This window comes from Podarcis gaigeae (genome assembly GCF_964106915.1).
Source record: "Podarcis gaigeae genome assembly, chromosome: 5".
NCBI classification, from domain to species: Eukaryota; Metazoa; Chordata; class Lepidosauria; order Squamata; family Lacertidae; genus Podarcis; species Podarcis gaigeae.
The window spans coordinates 17,250,715-17,264,555 of NC_139681.1; positions in this window are offsets into that span (position 1 = coordinate 17,250,715).

Here is a 13,841-nt window from a genome sequence, read left to right on the forward strand (position 1 = left end):
TTCCGCCATTTATGTTCCAACTAAGAAGCTGCAGAGACATCCTGAATCAATTGACGGGTTCTACAATGGGGTGTCTAAGCTTCCCTCCGATCCCGGAGGAGGTAGTGCTGGTCCAGATCCAGATGGTATAACTCTTGAAGGTGGTCCCGGTGGTGGTGGAGGCCAAGAAGCTGCAGCTCCTTTTTGCAGGTCCTCCTCGTGGTCGTGTAGGAACTTCTGCTGGTCTTCAGGTGATTTAATTTTTATTTTCCTTCCTTTGTAAGTAAATGAAAGTCCTTGTGGAAACTCCCACCTATAAGGAATTCCGTTGTGTCTCAACAATTTAGTCAGGTCTATATAGGTAGTCCTAAGTTCCAAGAGATATTTGGGTATATCTCTGTAAATTTCGGCCCTTTTGCCTTCTATCTCCAAAGATTTCTTAAAGTGTAGGCCTAATATCTTATCCCTCTCTTCTCTTGATCTCAGAATAACTAAGCAGTCTCTGGACTTGTCTTTCTTTACAGATTTTCCCAGTCTAAAGGCTGTCACAATTTTAAAATCCTTTTCTTCCTCAATTCCCCAGAATTTGGAGAACAAAAGTGTCAGAAATCCCTCTAAATTGTCATTCTCCAGTTCCGGGATAGCCCTTATCCTGAGATTGTTTTCTTTACTTTTCAGTTCAACCAATGACAGGTAGGCTTGTTGTTCCCCTACCTGTCTTTTCAGAGGCCTTACTTCCTCTTTAACTTCATCAACCTTTATATTCGCCTGTTCTGCTTTTTGGTTGGCTTCCACAGCTAATTTGTAGTTTTCTGCCGTAGCTCCTTGCAGTTTCTCAATCGCCTGGGTGTGCTGCGAAACCTGTTCAGTTAATTTGCCAATAGAGGATGTAGCTTGGTCAATTTTTGATGTTTGATTGTCCACTTTTTGATTTAAAACTGCCAGTTGTTCCAAAATTTGTTTCAAAACTGTTTCAGATCCTCCAGTTGCCATATCTTCTGTAGCAGGCTGTACAAATTCCACCTCCTGTGCTGTCAGCACAGTTGGGACGGATGATCTACGATGATGAGTTAAAGTTGTTTGCGTAAGTTGCCCAGATTTTTTCTCTTTTTCTTTATCTTTAGCTTTAGCTGCTCTTGTTCTCCCTGAGCCGCTCATTCCACACCTGCCTCTGTTCAAGGTCAAAAGATCTTTTGTCCCATGGGAAAGACAAGTCCAAAATATAAACAATTAAACCACAAAGAATTTCAATAAAGTTCAATTCCCAGGCCACTATACTTCCACAGTCCTATAGGGGGAGTGTTTCAAAATTTCAAAAAAGGAAGGAACTATTTTCTGCCATTGAAGTTCCTATATTCCCCATGTTAAATTTTTGTAATTCCAATACGCAAAAGGAAGGTTTCCAAAGCTTCCAGTTTCTTTAACTCCAGCCACAAGGTGTCAAAGGAGGTCTCAGCAACAATGTTAAACGTTAATATCTCAGTCCATGCAACAGTTTAAGTCTCTGCTACAATGTCGTCAGTTTGACAGCAGTTTGACAGTTCTCTTCTATACACCGGCAGCCCGATGACAGGGTTACCCCTTTTAATTCCGTTTAGCCCCAAAATAGGGGGACAGTTCCAAAGAGCAAAAATCCATAAATTTCACAGTTCTTTCCCTTTTCTCCTCAAAAATACACAGTCTATCAATGCACTCTTTCTTCCACTTTTACAGTCCCTTTTAAACACTTCAGCTCGCTTCCGAGCCCTTGCTTTGATCTAATTAGCAGAGTCGGGAGGCGGACTTCCTGTTACTCGCCTCCCGTTTTCAGCCGAATTTCTCCAATTTGGTAAAAAAAAAAAAATTTAAACCCTTTACTCACGGGTATGTTGCTCCAATTTCGATGTTTTCAGGAAGAAAGGTCGGCGCTCATCAGCAGCAGCAGCGCGGCTTTGCGTCCACGAAAAGAGCGATGAACTCACAGCGCCGCTCCCCCTTTCACGTTCCGGAGCCTCTTACGAGGCTCCTTCTCCGCTTCTGGGGGGGCTCAAGGCGCCCGCCGAGTCCCACGGCCGCAGGCTCGCTCTGCCTACGGTTTTTCTTGATGGGTCTCCGCTTTGCCGTAGCGGACGACCCTTTTTCGCGGAGCCCCTCTTCACAGCGCGAAGAGGACAGCCATTGCTGTTTCGCGCCGCCTCCGGAACCTGGTCCAAGCCGGTTGGAACTGGTCGAAGCCAGTTTGAACCAGTTTAGGCCAGTTTGAACCGGTTGGAAACGGTTCAGACCGGTTTGAACCGGTTTAGGCCAGTTTGAACCTGTCCAAGCCCGTTGGAACCGGTTTATTCCAATTTGGTCCGCTTTAAGCCAGTTTGAACTGGTTTAGGGTTGGGACCAGTCCAGATCAGTTGCTCGCAAGGCTTGCGGGCAGCAGGACCCGTTCTGGGGGCTGGAGTCGGGGGAAGCTTGGGCTTCCCCCGCCCCCAGCCCCGCAAGCTCCAGGAGCGATGGTGAGGTTGCGCGCAACCTCGCCATCACTCCCGGACCCCCAGCCCCAAGGCTAAAAACGAAGCCAAGACAGCTAGCGGGATCCATCCCGCTCGCTGTCATGGCTTCTTTGCTCTTTGGGGCTCGGGGGGGCGGGGAAATAACTTTTTTCTTTATTCCCCCCCCCAAAAAAAGTGCGCCCTATGGGCCGGTGCGCCCTATAGGGCGAAAAATACGGTAGGTTTCTGGGCAGGAGTTGATCATGGTGAGGGTTTGCTAAGCGTGCCTTCCTCTTGGTTCATTTCTCCCTTTCATCCTGAATTTGGTGAAAGCCGTTCTCCAGAGTCGGACACGACTAAACGACTAAACAACAACAACAAAGTAGTAATAGTAGTAGTAGCAGTAGTAGTAATAATAATAATAATAATAATAATAATAATAATAATAATAATAATAATAATATCTGTATCATTGCAAGGAGGGGTGGCTGCAGTCCAGCGTTATTACCGCATTTTTTGCTCTATAAGACTCACTTTTTCCCTCCTAAAAAGTAAGGGGAAATGTGTGTGCGTCTTATGGAGTGAATGCAGGCTGTGCAGCTATCCCAGAAGCCAGAACAGCAAGAGGGATTGCTGCTTTAACTGCGCAGTGATCCCTCTTGCTGTTCTGGCTTCTGAGATTCAGAATATTTTTTTTCTTGTTTTCCTCCTCCAAAAACTAGGTGCGTCTTGTGGTGTGGTGTGTCTTATAGAGCGAAAGATACGGGTATTCTGCCTCCCTGCAAAGGCAGTTGGGAAATGCACCTGGGAGCAGCTGTGAAGTTTATTTCAGAAGCAGAGCACATGGAGTTGTGATTCATTGTTTCCCCACTCATGGCGGTAGAGGGGAGAGAGAGCAGTGAGACTTGTGGGTGGGTGGGTGGGTGGATTTGATCACCAAAATAGCCTTAAGGTAAGTTGTTGGTCAGACCTCCCCTGGTGCTGCTCCTGCAAACAAATGGGCCCCTTCCCCTGCGTTTCCCTGGAAAACAAACACACCCTGTGCCACTTGAGCCATGGGGATGTGAAGCAGCATTTTAAAAGGTCTCAGTAAAAGTTGCTACTAGCTTGGATTTGGAAAAACAGCTATCTGACAAATTCCTGAAATGCTGGTTCGTCAGTGGCTATGAACCATGAGAGACGGAGGTGATGCTCGCAGGCCAGTTTATCCAAAACGCCAGTTGCTGTGGAGCGGGCAAAGGCAGTGGCGTGCAGTCAGTGGACTAGGGGGACTAGGCTAGTCCCCTCAATGTTCCCCATAAATTAGACTATCATGGCATTAACACTGCAAGAGGTCTTGCTTCTCCCCTAGGCATAGGCTTGGGTTCAAACAGAAATCAACCATCATCCTCTCTCCAACTTGCTGCCTTGACCAGCCCATAACGTTTTATCCTCTAAGTCACATCACAGCCAACTCTCCCCTCTAAACTCTGTCTTTTGTCCTTCTAACTAACTCAGAGCTGGAAGAGGGGTGCTGTGTATTGAGTCAAAGGATTTTATTTCTGTATTATTATTGTCTGTATTGCATTAGGGTAAAATAACTGCCTTTTGGTTCCAGAGGGTACAACTATTATTGGTTCATTTAAGCTGCTGTATTTGGATCCTCTGTCTTATTGGTTTCCTCCAAAAGGCAGGACTGTGATTGCCTGAGATTGTTCCCTCCAAAATGTATCCTTTCTAGCTTGTTCCCTGTCCCTATAAATGTAGCTCTCCCCTCCTCAAGTCTCAGTCTTGTTTGCTTTAATAAAGAAGTGTTACTAGAGAACTGTCTCCAGCATATTATGTCAAGAGTGCTGAAATCACAAACCCCACGTCACAACAAGGGGCTCCACCCATTTGTCATCCGGTACAGAACCCCTTTCCTTGGCTTTCTTAATGGCCCATTTCCCAGACTATTTCCTGACCATGGGAAACTGGGTCCAGGACAGGTATTAGGAGTCTGGCATCCAGTTCAACTCCCCAAGCCTTGATTAAATTATAACACCTACTGGACCCAGGAATTTAGGGGAGTCTGGCATCCACAAACTCACAACAATATGTTATTAGATACAGTGGTACCTCGGGTTAAGAACTTAATTTGTTCTGGAGGTCCGTTCTTAACCTGAAACTGTTCTTAACCTGAAGCACCACTTTAGCTAATGGGGCCTCCCACTGCCGCTGCACTGCCGCAGCGCGATTTCTGTTCTCATCCTGAAGCAAAGTTCTTAACCCGAGGTACTATTTCTGGGTTAGTGGAGTCTGTAACCTGAAGCGTCTGTAACCTGAGGTACCACTGTACAATTCTAAAATATAATTCACACCGAGCAGCAACAGCTTAAACAAGTGTGTGTGTGCAGGAAATTGGCAGCAGGGCATCTAAAATACAAAAACAGGGCAACTGTACAACAGTCTTCCCTTTATGCAAAAGCAGCTCTTAACTCCAGTCTGAACAGAAAATGGAGCTTTCATTTCCTCTCTGTCTCCCACTCTGGGAGATTTTCACTTTCCTGCTTTTGGGGGGATGCCATGACTATTAACATGGTATAAGACTGCTTTAAATGTTTGATATGCATGTGATCTAAGTTTTCTGGAAGCACTATTTATTTGGTGAGCATCTTTTGGCTGACAATGACCAGAATGAATGGTCTGCATTTTGTTTTGATTCAGAGTCGTGTGTTTTTTCTACAACATTCTAGGGCCTTTACTAGCTAGACCGATCAATAGAGATACAGATATGTAAGTGTTGTGATTATTGGTTGCTATTTGTTGCCCACCCCAAGGACAGGATCAGCTAAATTGTGTAAACAGTTATGTTTTCTATTTTATTTTGCCTGGCGCTTCCTTCATTTCTGCAGGAATTCCATGAGAATGACTCAACATCCTTTAGCCTGAAGCGGCATGGAAATTCAGGACAGATGGAAATTCCTGACGACTGGAAGGAAGTTGTTAACTCTGCCTCCAACTTGGGTTTGCTCAATTGAAGTAGGCAAAAGAGTAAATCTAGACTGAAGGAAAAGGCTTGAGCAAAAGATGATCTTGATTTTAAATTAAAAAAAAACAACTACAACACATATTGGGGATGACAGTAGGCCAGGGAAGCCTGCTGCTGGTCTCCTACCACCCTGGTTCCCGAAGTAGATATTTATTCCCCCTTGTTACTGAGGTAGATCGTCATTCACCACTTCTTCCCTGGTGGGGCATGGGGGGACGCCATTTTGTGATCTGCCTCAGGTGCCAAAATATATGGAGCCAGCCCTGTCTGGAGGGGCCCTGCAAACCAAGTGGATGAACAAGAAGGGGCAACCTGTTTCCTCCCTTCTCTACAGGCTCTGATGGTGCTGCAGATTTTACCGCCATTGCTGACCGAGTAATTAAAATGAAGCAGTACAATGCTTGGGGAATGGAAAGAGGCAAGGAAAAGGGGTTGATTTTTCTGATCCTTAGAATGACTAAGAAAAGGGTCCAAGTTCCTGAGTAGGTTACTAAGATTTATAAAAGAATCAGATACGTGTTGGAAGTGTAAAGAAGCAGAGGGAACATTCATCCACATGTGGTGGACATGTAAAAAGGTAAAAGGGTATTGGGAAATGATTTGTAATGAATTGAAAAAAATGTTTAAAACTACTTTCCCAAAAAAAAACAGAGTCCTTTTTGCTGGGGAGAACCCAGACTGAAATGCCTAGGTGTCAGAAAAGGTTATTTATGTATTCCATTCTGAAGGAAATCAGCCCTGAGTGCTCACTGGAAGGACAGATCCATGAGAAGAGAAGACTCCCTGGAAAAGTCCCTGATGTTGGGAAAAATTGAAGGCACAAGGAGAAGGGGATGACAGAGAATGAGATGGTTGGACAGTGTTGTCGAAGCTACCAGCATGAGTTTGACCAAACTGCAGGAGGCAGTGGAAGACAGGAGTGCCTGGTGTGCTCTGGTCTACGGGGTCACGAAAAGTCGGACACGACTAAATGACTAAACAACAACAACAAATGTATGTAACAACTGCGGCCCGTGTTTTGTTAGCACCAAAATGGCAAGTGAGAGAGGGCCCAACTAAAGAGGATTGGCAACTTAAATTGACAGAATATGCAGAACTTGCAGATTTAACATAAGAGAGCAAGAAGAACACACATTTAAAGAAGACTGAAAACATTTGATGAATATATGGAAAATAACTGTTTACAGCTGAAAATGTTGGCAGCATTAAGATAAATTCAACAAAGTAAATAATAGTTGATGGATGTAAAAGTGGAAAACAGATTTAAATGGTTATAGTAAAATATGCAGGGATGTACGATATGTAAAATGAACCATGGAAAACAGAAGCAGGGAAGTTACTGGATATTTTAAAGTTTGTAAAATGTTTGTTTGGAAATGTAAAATGTAAAATTGAATAAAAATTATTATCTATGAAAAAAGAAAATGGTTCAAGTTATTTCTGATTCATCTTGGAAACAGCTCTGATAATTTCTGAGTCAGTCTGGGGCAGGTGGCAGACGCTCCCATCTCCAGTAGCGTAGCGTGGGGGGTGCAGGGGGGGCCGGCCGCAGCAGGCACAACATCTGGGGGGGGGCGCGCTCGCACTCGCAGCTCTCTGCCCGAGTGCTAAAATCCATGGGTTAGGGGGCGCAAATTACTTGCCTTGCCCCGGGTGCTGACAACCCACGCTACGCCACTGCCTATCTCTAGTCCATAATGCAGCGTCCATAATATGGAGCAGGTTTGGCTCTTTCACAGACATCAGAGGAAAATCTAGCATGAAACAAGAGCAAGCCAGAGTGTATTCCCATGTCGGGGATTGCTATATAAATAGAAGTGGGGGCATGACTCTCTGCATCTAAATCAAACTCAGCATGCCACATCGGTGGCAGGTTGTTGTTTAGTTGTTTAGTCATGTCTGACTCTTTGTGACCCCATGGAGCAGAGCACACCAGGCACTCCTGTCTTCCACTGCCTCCCGCAGTTTGGTCAAACTCATGCTGGTAGCTTCGAGAACACTGTCCAACCAGGGCTGATTACTCAGGGCTGATTTTCTTCAGAATGGATACGTTTGATCTTCTTGCAGTCTGTGGGACTCTCCAGAGTCTCTTCCAGCACCATAATTCAAAAGCATCAATTCTTCGGTGATCAGCCTTCTTTATGGTCCAGCTCTCACTTCCATACATCACTACTGGGAAAACCATATACGGACCTTTGTTGGCAAGGTGATGTGTCTGCTTTTTAAGATGCTGTCTAGGTTTGTCATCGCTTTTCTCCCAAGAAGTAGGCATCTTTTAATTTTGTGACTGCTACCACTCGGTGGCGGGTAGATTTGACTAAACAGTTCTCAAGTCAAAATGACTGTGGCTCTTAATTTCAAATGACAGATTTCAAACAGCAACTTTGAGGTGCATTTGCTGGAAGGTTGAGACAAACACAGAATAAGAAAATTCTTAATAGCCGGTGCATGTCTGCTAGCAAGAAACACAATGGCCTAACATTTAAGGGTGATAGGATTACCTTCCAGGAAAAAAAATATTAGTTTGTTTAGCATTCTGCATTTTCATACTCCAGCCCAGTGCTCCCCCTCCAAAAAAAGGCTTAGGGGTACTCTCATTTTGTCTCAAGAAAATCACCATTTTATAGTTCAGATTGGGAAAAATAAATCCAATAAATGGACAAAAGTACAAAGATTCACAAAATGTTTAGGGGTGTACAGACCCCTGCTTCTCCCCAGAAAAAAAAAGCTCTCTTCCAGCCACATTTCTTAAAGGAAGAAAGAAACAAAACCGCAGCCCTTCACAATGTGTGAATGCAACAAACAGGTGTTTGCTAACTCTACAGGTAGAGTGATCAGGGAGCTGCAATAGCTGTAGCCCCTTTTGAGTGTATGCTCAGGGGCGTCCCAGGCTGGCAGCATATCATAGGCTCTCGGCAGAGACGAAAGAAGCTTCTCCGCTGTGAGTCAGCTAGGGGAGTTTTTCGACACACATTCGCAATTTGTCCTTGCCACGTGGGGGCAGTATTGTGAAGCTGCTCAGACTCAGAAAATTAAATATTACAGTCGGATGTGAGAAATAAGGACGTGAATTTCATAGCGTGCTTGCATTTTACTAAGGACAGATCTTTCTGCAGGAGATTAATTTCTTTATACCATTTTACAGTGCCCATTAACAAAAAAAAAAGAGACACACTCATGCAATCTGGAACAGTTAAAACAGCATCAGCATAAAAGCAGTCGCAGAAAACAACCACCGTTCAAACCACTTAAAGGCACTGAAATGAAAAAGTTTGTGAGACAACAGAAATATGTTTTTTTAAAAAAATATTTATTTGGTTTTTCAAATTACAGTTTTACAATCACATATCCAACACACAATATGCAAACAAGAGTCAAATGAATCTCCTGGACTTCCCTCCTCCCCTTTCCTCCTGCATCGTTTATACTAATTGAGATCTTTTACCATCTCCATTATACCCAAAATTCACCATTAAACTACAAGTGTTATTCCAATCTTACTAAGAATTTTAACTGTTTACAATGGTTTTTAAGATAAATTATAAATTTTCCTCATTTTTTATTAAAATTTTGGTCTTCCTGATTTCTGATTCTTCTGGTCATTTTTGCCATTTTGGCATGATCCATCAATTTAACCTGCCACTCTTCTCTGGTTGGGACTTTATCTTCTTTCCATCTCTGGGCCAATAACATCCGTGCAACTGTGGTCACCTACATAAATAGTCTTTTCTGCTCCGTTGGGATTTTGGCACCTAGAATTCCTAAAAGAAAGGTTTCAGGGGTGTTTTTTTTTTAAGAAAAAAATTATTTTAGACAGTTTTTTCAGTTCATTATATATCATTTCCCAAAATTCTTTTAATACCTTACATGTCCACCACATATGATAGAAGGTGCCATCGAGACAACAGAAATGTTTTCAACTGGTGCTAAAGACGCCACAATGAAGGTGCCAGGCAAATCTTTGTAGGAAAGGCATTGCACCAACTAGGGTGCCACCACAGGAAAGACCTACCTAGACAATAAAGTGGAACCAAACTATATAAGATGTTTTGTGCATGTTTGCTCTGAAGTAAGTCTTACTAGGTTCAATAGGGAAGTGGGTTGGGATTGCAGCTTTGAAAATACGCCCCTCCCACTGATATATAAGTGGCAGGAAGTGATTATTTAGTCTTCCTTCATTTACAAGAGGTCCCTACAGCCTCTTTAAAGACAGAGATCCTTCTCCCTAGAAAGAGGCAATGACAAAAGTAGTTTCGCCCCAGTGCTAAAGTCCACATCTTCTGCAAACAGAGTCTTGGATCGAGTCAGATTGCCTTGAAGGAAGCAAAACGCTGAGACGGTTTTCACTTATGGCTGAAGAACCGCCTTTCTCTGTACTGCAGGGGGAAATGGTGGAAATGAAGAAAGAGGAAAAGGTTGAGAAGAAAGAGAAGAAAAAGAAAGGACATAAACGGTCGCACAGATGTGAGCACAAATGTGAGTACAATCGTGGCCACATTAAGAAGAGAGCTCCATCCTCATGGTTCAGGCTTGACTCAGGGTGATGATGCAGTAGCCAGGTGTTTATTTGGACCCTAAGACTGGGAGGGGCTGGCCTCCCCACCGCTCTGTGGGGAGCAGAAAGCCAGGTGGAAATTCTTGTTTAGCACACTCTCTTGACTCTGCCAGTTTAAAGGAGAGTCTTCGTAGGAATCTCCATGATCCTCAAAATGGCAGTGCTGCTATAAATCTCCTTGTATCTCTTATGGATCAGAAATGAACTAATTAGGGTTGTATGACAATTACCTGTATACAATGTGCAAGCAGCCTGCAGGGAAAGGTGTACGGAGGTTAGTTTGTAATTAGGGTGCAATTTTGGCTATAAGATTCTAAGGCCTGCTCTAGGATATATTCAATATTCAATTGCAAACAATCCCCCCATGTAGTCTTAGAATACTGATTGTGATTTGTCTTGTTGTGTCTCTCATAATAACCAGAGGGAATAGCACCAGTGCTTCTTTTAAAGCAAATGTATTTGGCATGCGTGCCTGTTACTAGGGCTGTTGTAACTGGCCGGCTGGATCTTACCTGGATTCTATCCATGTTACTTTTTATTTTTTTTGTCTGAATCTGGACCATTTTCAAGCAATCTAGAACCAAAGATAGGGGACAAAAATGTCTTTCTGATCATGCCTGCTCCTACCTTTCATTGTTCTAGGTCCATGTTAGATGCCGTCCCTAAAGATAAAAAAAAGTTTGAGTGACACACCCATTGACTGAAGAAAGGGCTTGCTGGTTATTTTGAATCCAGTTGTTTGTTTTCCTGGTGGAAGAGATACTATCCATAGGGGATAGTGGGGAAATCCCTAATTTTATTGTAGCTGTAAGAATGCAGTATTGCATGCACTCCTAAAGAAAAGGCAGTTTTCATTCTCTTTCATACTTTATAATGTACTTTTACTGTATGCAAATATTAAAGATTGATCGGAGGGGGGTGGGCTAAGAAACGCATATTTTGCACACCTTAGCTGCTTGCCCCAGAACACAGGCAAAGGGTGCTGTCTTCCCCAGTATGAACATTGCTGTAACCCACCCTGGGACCAAACAAACAAAGAATGAGAAATTTGGGATAGTTCTGTTCTTACTAGGTACCTCATTTGCTAGTTTCCCCTTTCCAGTGCCCTGGCATATTCATACGAGTCAGGATTTGGGGTGCTCAAAGCAACAATTCTGTGGGGAACCCTGCTCTGTTGCAGATTTGGTAGACTTGAACTATGCTTCAGATCTGGTCTAATTTCACAACATCCCCCGTATTAAAAATTGGTTACCAACCAGGATCTCTGAATCTTTCTCTTGCCCTGGCAAAATCTTGAAGCAGGCTATCATTTTACTCTAAGCTCCACTCGTGCGTGCCGGGGGTGGTAGTGGTGGTTTGCAGGCTAAATTCTAATTATTTTGGCGAGCTCTTGCTCTGGCCTATTCTCATTCTTCCCCTCTCCCCCTATTCTGTAAGCACTTATCTCTTATCTGCAATGGCCTGTGTTGTCCTGCCTTCTGAAGTAAGGGTATTAGCAAAGAGGCTGCATGGGCATAGGCAGGATTTTTGTTGGGGAAGGCAGGCCTTTTGGGGGCGGGCGCAGAACCTCAGTTAGCTATGTATTATTATTTATTTTTATTGGTTTAGGCTGCCTCCCCCCCCCCCCCCCCAGCCTTGGCTACGCCCCTGGCTGCAGCAGCTTCTTTTGTTAAAACTTGAGGATCTTGCTTTTATTCTCACAACTGATATGGTTGTATTTATCACAGAATAGTTACGGCTGAAGCAGCAACATCTACTACCTAGATAAGAGGGAGAGGAGTGAAATGGTTCGCTGGCAACTTGTTTAGATAACCACGAAAGAATTAACTGATTCACAACCAGGCTTTGTTTGCAAGAGCAAAAAAACTGGGGGTGGTGAAGTTGGAAACACATAGTTGCCCTGCTCTATGTGATACTGTGGCAATAGTTCAAAATGAATTCCAGCGGTTGTGATTTGGGAAGTGGCAGTTGCTCAGTCCTGTTGTGCTTTAGTATCCATGCAAACTCGATAGAAGTGAGATTCTTGCAGGTGAATTCAGTGGGGGAGTTTTTCTGGGGGACGCAGGGGTATGCGCACCCCTAAACATTTTGTGAATCTATGTTTGGCTTCATTGAAGGGCGGTATTTCAATATGAGTCGGAAAATGAGAGTACCCCTTAACATTTTTGGGGGGGGGGATGGAAAGAATTGGGTGAATCAATTTTCTAAACCACTGAGCCTCTTGGTCTTGTGGATCAGAAGGTTGGCGGTTCGAATCCCTGTGACAGGGTAAGCTCCCGTTGCTCTGTCCCAGCTCCTGCCAACCTAGCAATTCGAAAGCATGCCAATGCAAGTAAATAGGTACCGCTGCGACGGGAAGGTAAACAGTGTTTCCGTGAGCTCTGGTTTCCGTCACGGTGTCCCGTTGCGCCAAAAACAGTTTAGTCATGCTGGCCACATGACCCGGAAAGCTGTCTGTGGACAAACACCGTCTCCCTTGACCTGAAAGCAAGATGAGCGCCACAACCCATAGGTACCTTTGACTGGACTTAACCATCCAGGGGTCCTTTACCTTTTTTACCTTACCATATTGTATTGAACACGCCAAACATTTGTTTGGAACAACAACAACAACAACAACAACAACAACAACAACTTATTTGTACCCCGCCCATCTGGCTGGGTTTCCCCAGCCACTCTGGGCGGCTTCCATAAAAACCAAAAATACACTAAAATATCACAGATTAAAAACTTCCCTGAACAGGGCTGCCTTAAGATGTCTTCTGAATGTCAGGTAGTTATTTATCGCTTTGACATCTGATGGGAGGGCGTTCCACAGGGCGGGCGCCACTACCGAGAAGGCCCTCTGCCTGGTTCCCTGTAGCTTTGTCTCTCGCAATGAAGGAACCGCCAGAAGGCCCTCGGCGCTGGACCTCAGCGTCCGGGCAGAAAGATGGGGGTGGAGACGCTCCTTCGGGTATACTGGGCCGAGGCCGTTTAGGGCTTTAAAGGTCAACACCAGCACTTTGAATTGTGCTCGGAAACGTACTGGGAGCCAATGTAGGTCTTTCAAGACCGGTGTTATGTGGTCTCAGCGGCCGCCACCAGTCTAGCTGCCGCATTTTGGAAACGTGAGATATAAATTATTCTGACAAATAAGTGCTAAAATAAAAACGTATCTATTTATTTTACAAACTACTTCTAGGGGCATGGGGGCATGCAGAGCCCTGGGTATAGCAACTTTATTGCAGAAGTATGCAACACTAAATATTTTATTTCAGAACTGGAAGGGGGAAATGGAGAATAGCCTGTACATAAGAGACAGTCCACAGTTAATATGCTATGCCTCAATACAACATGACTATCCTCTCCTTTTCACATGAGCATTGTGTGGAATTTGATCCAGCTAAGTCAAGTCTTTATTAGCGCTGCTTTTGGTTGCTAAGTTGTTCCCCTTGGAAACTCTGTTTTAAGTACTGTATTTGTTCAGATTTGGACGGTGGCTATTCTCAACAATTTTGCCTATTTTTAAGCTATCTTTTGCGATGTGGCTTAACCAAATAATGATGTGCACCAAAAGGCAGATAATGTGGGCAAAACTGGTCCATTGCTTGCTTTGGACAGGTACCAGGAAAAAAGGAACCGATCCCAGAAGCATATGGTTATGGTGTGGTTAGGGCTGCAAAATCCCATAGCATCGTTGAGAAAAGTGGGATTTGCTTCTGAGAATCAGTGTGTAGCAGGCTGCTGCTGAGCTAAGAATCCAGAAATCCATTTTCCAACTCTCCTCTGCTGTGCACTGATTAGGTGATCTTAGGCAAACAATTTCCTAATTCCTGAATCCAGCATGGATTCA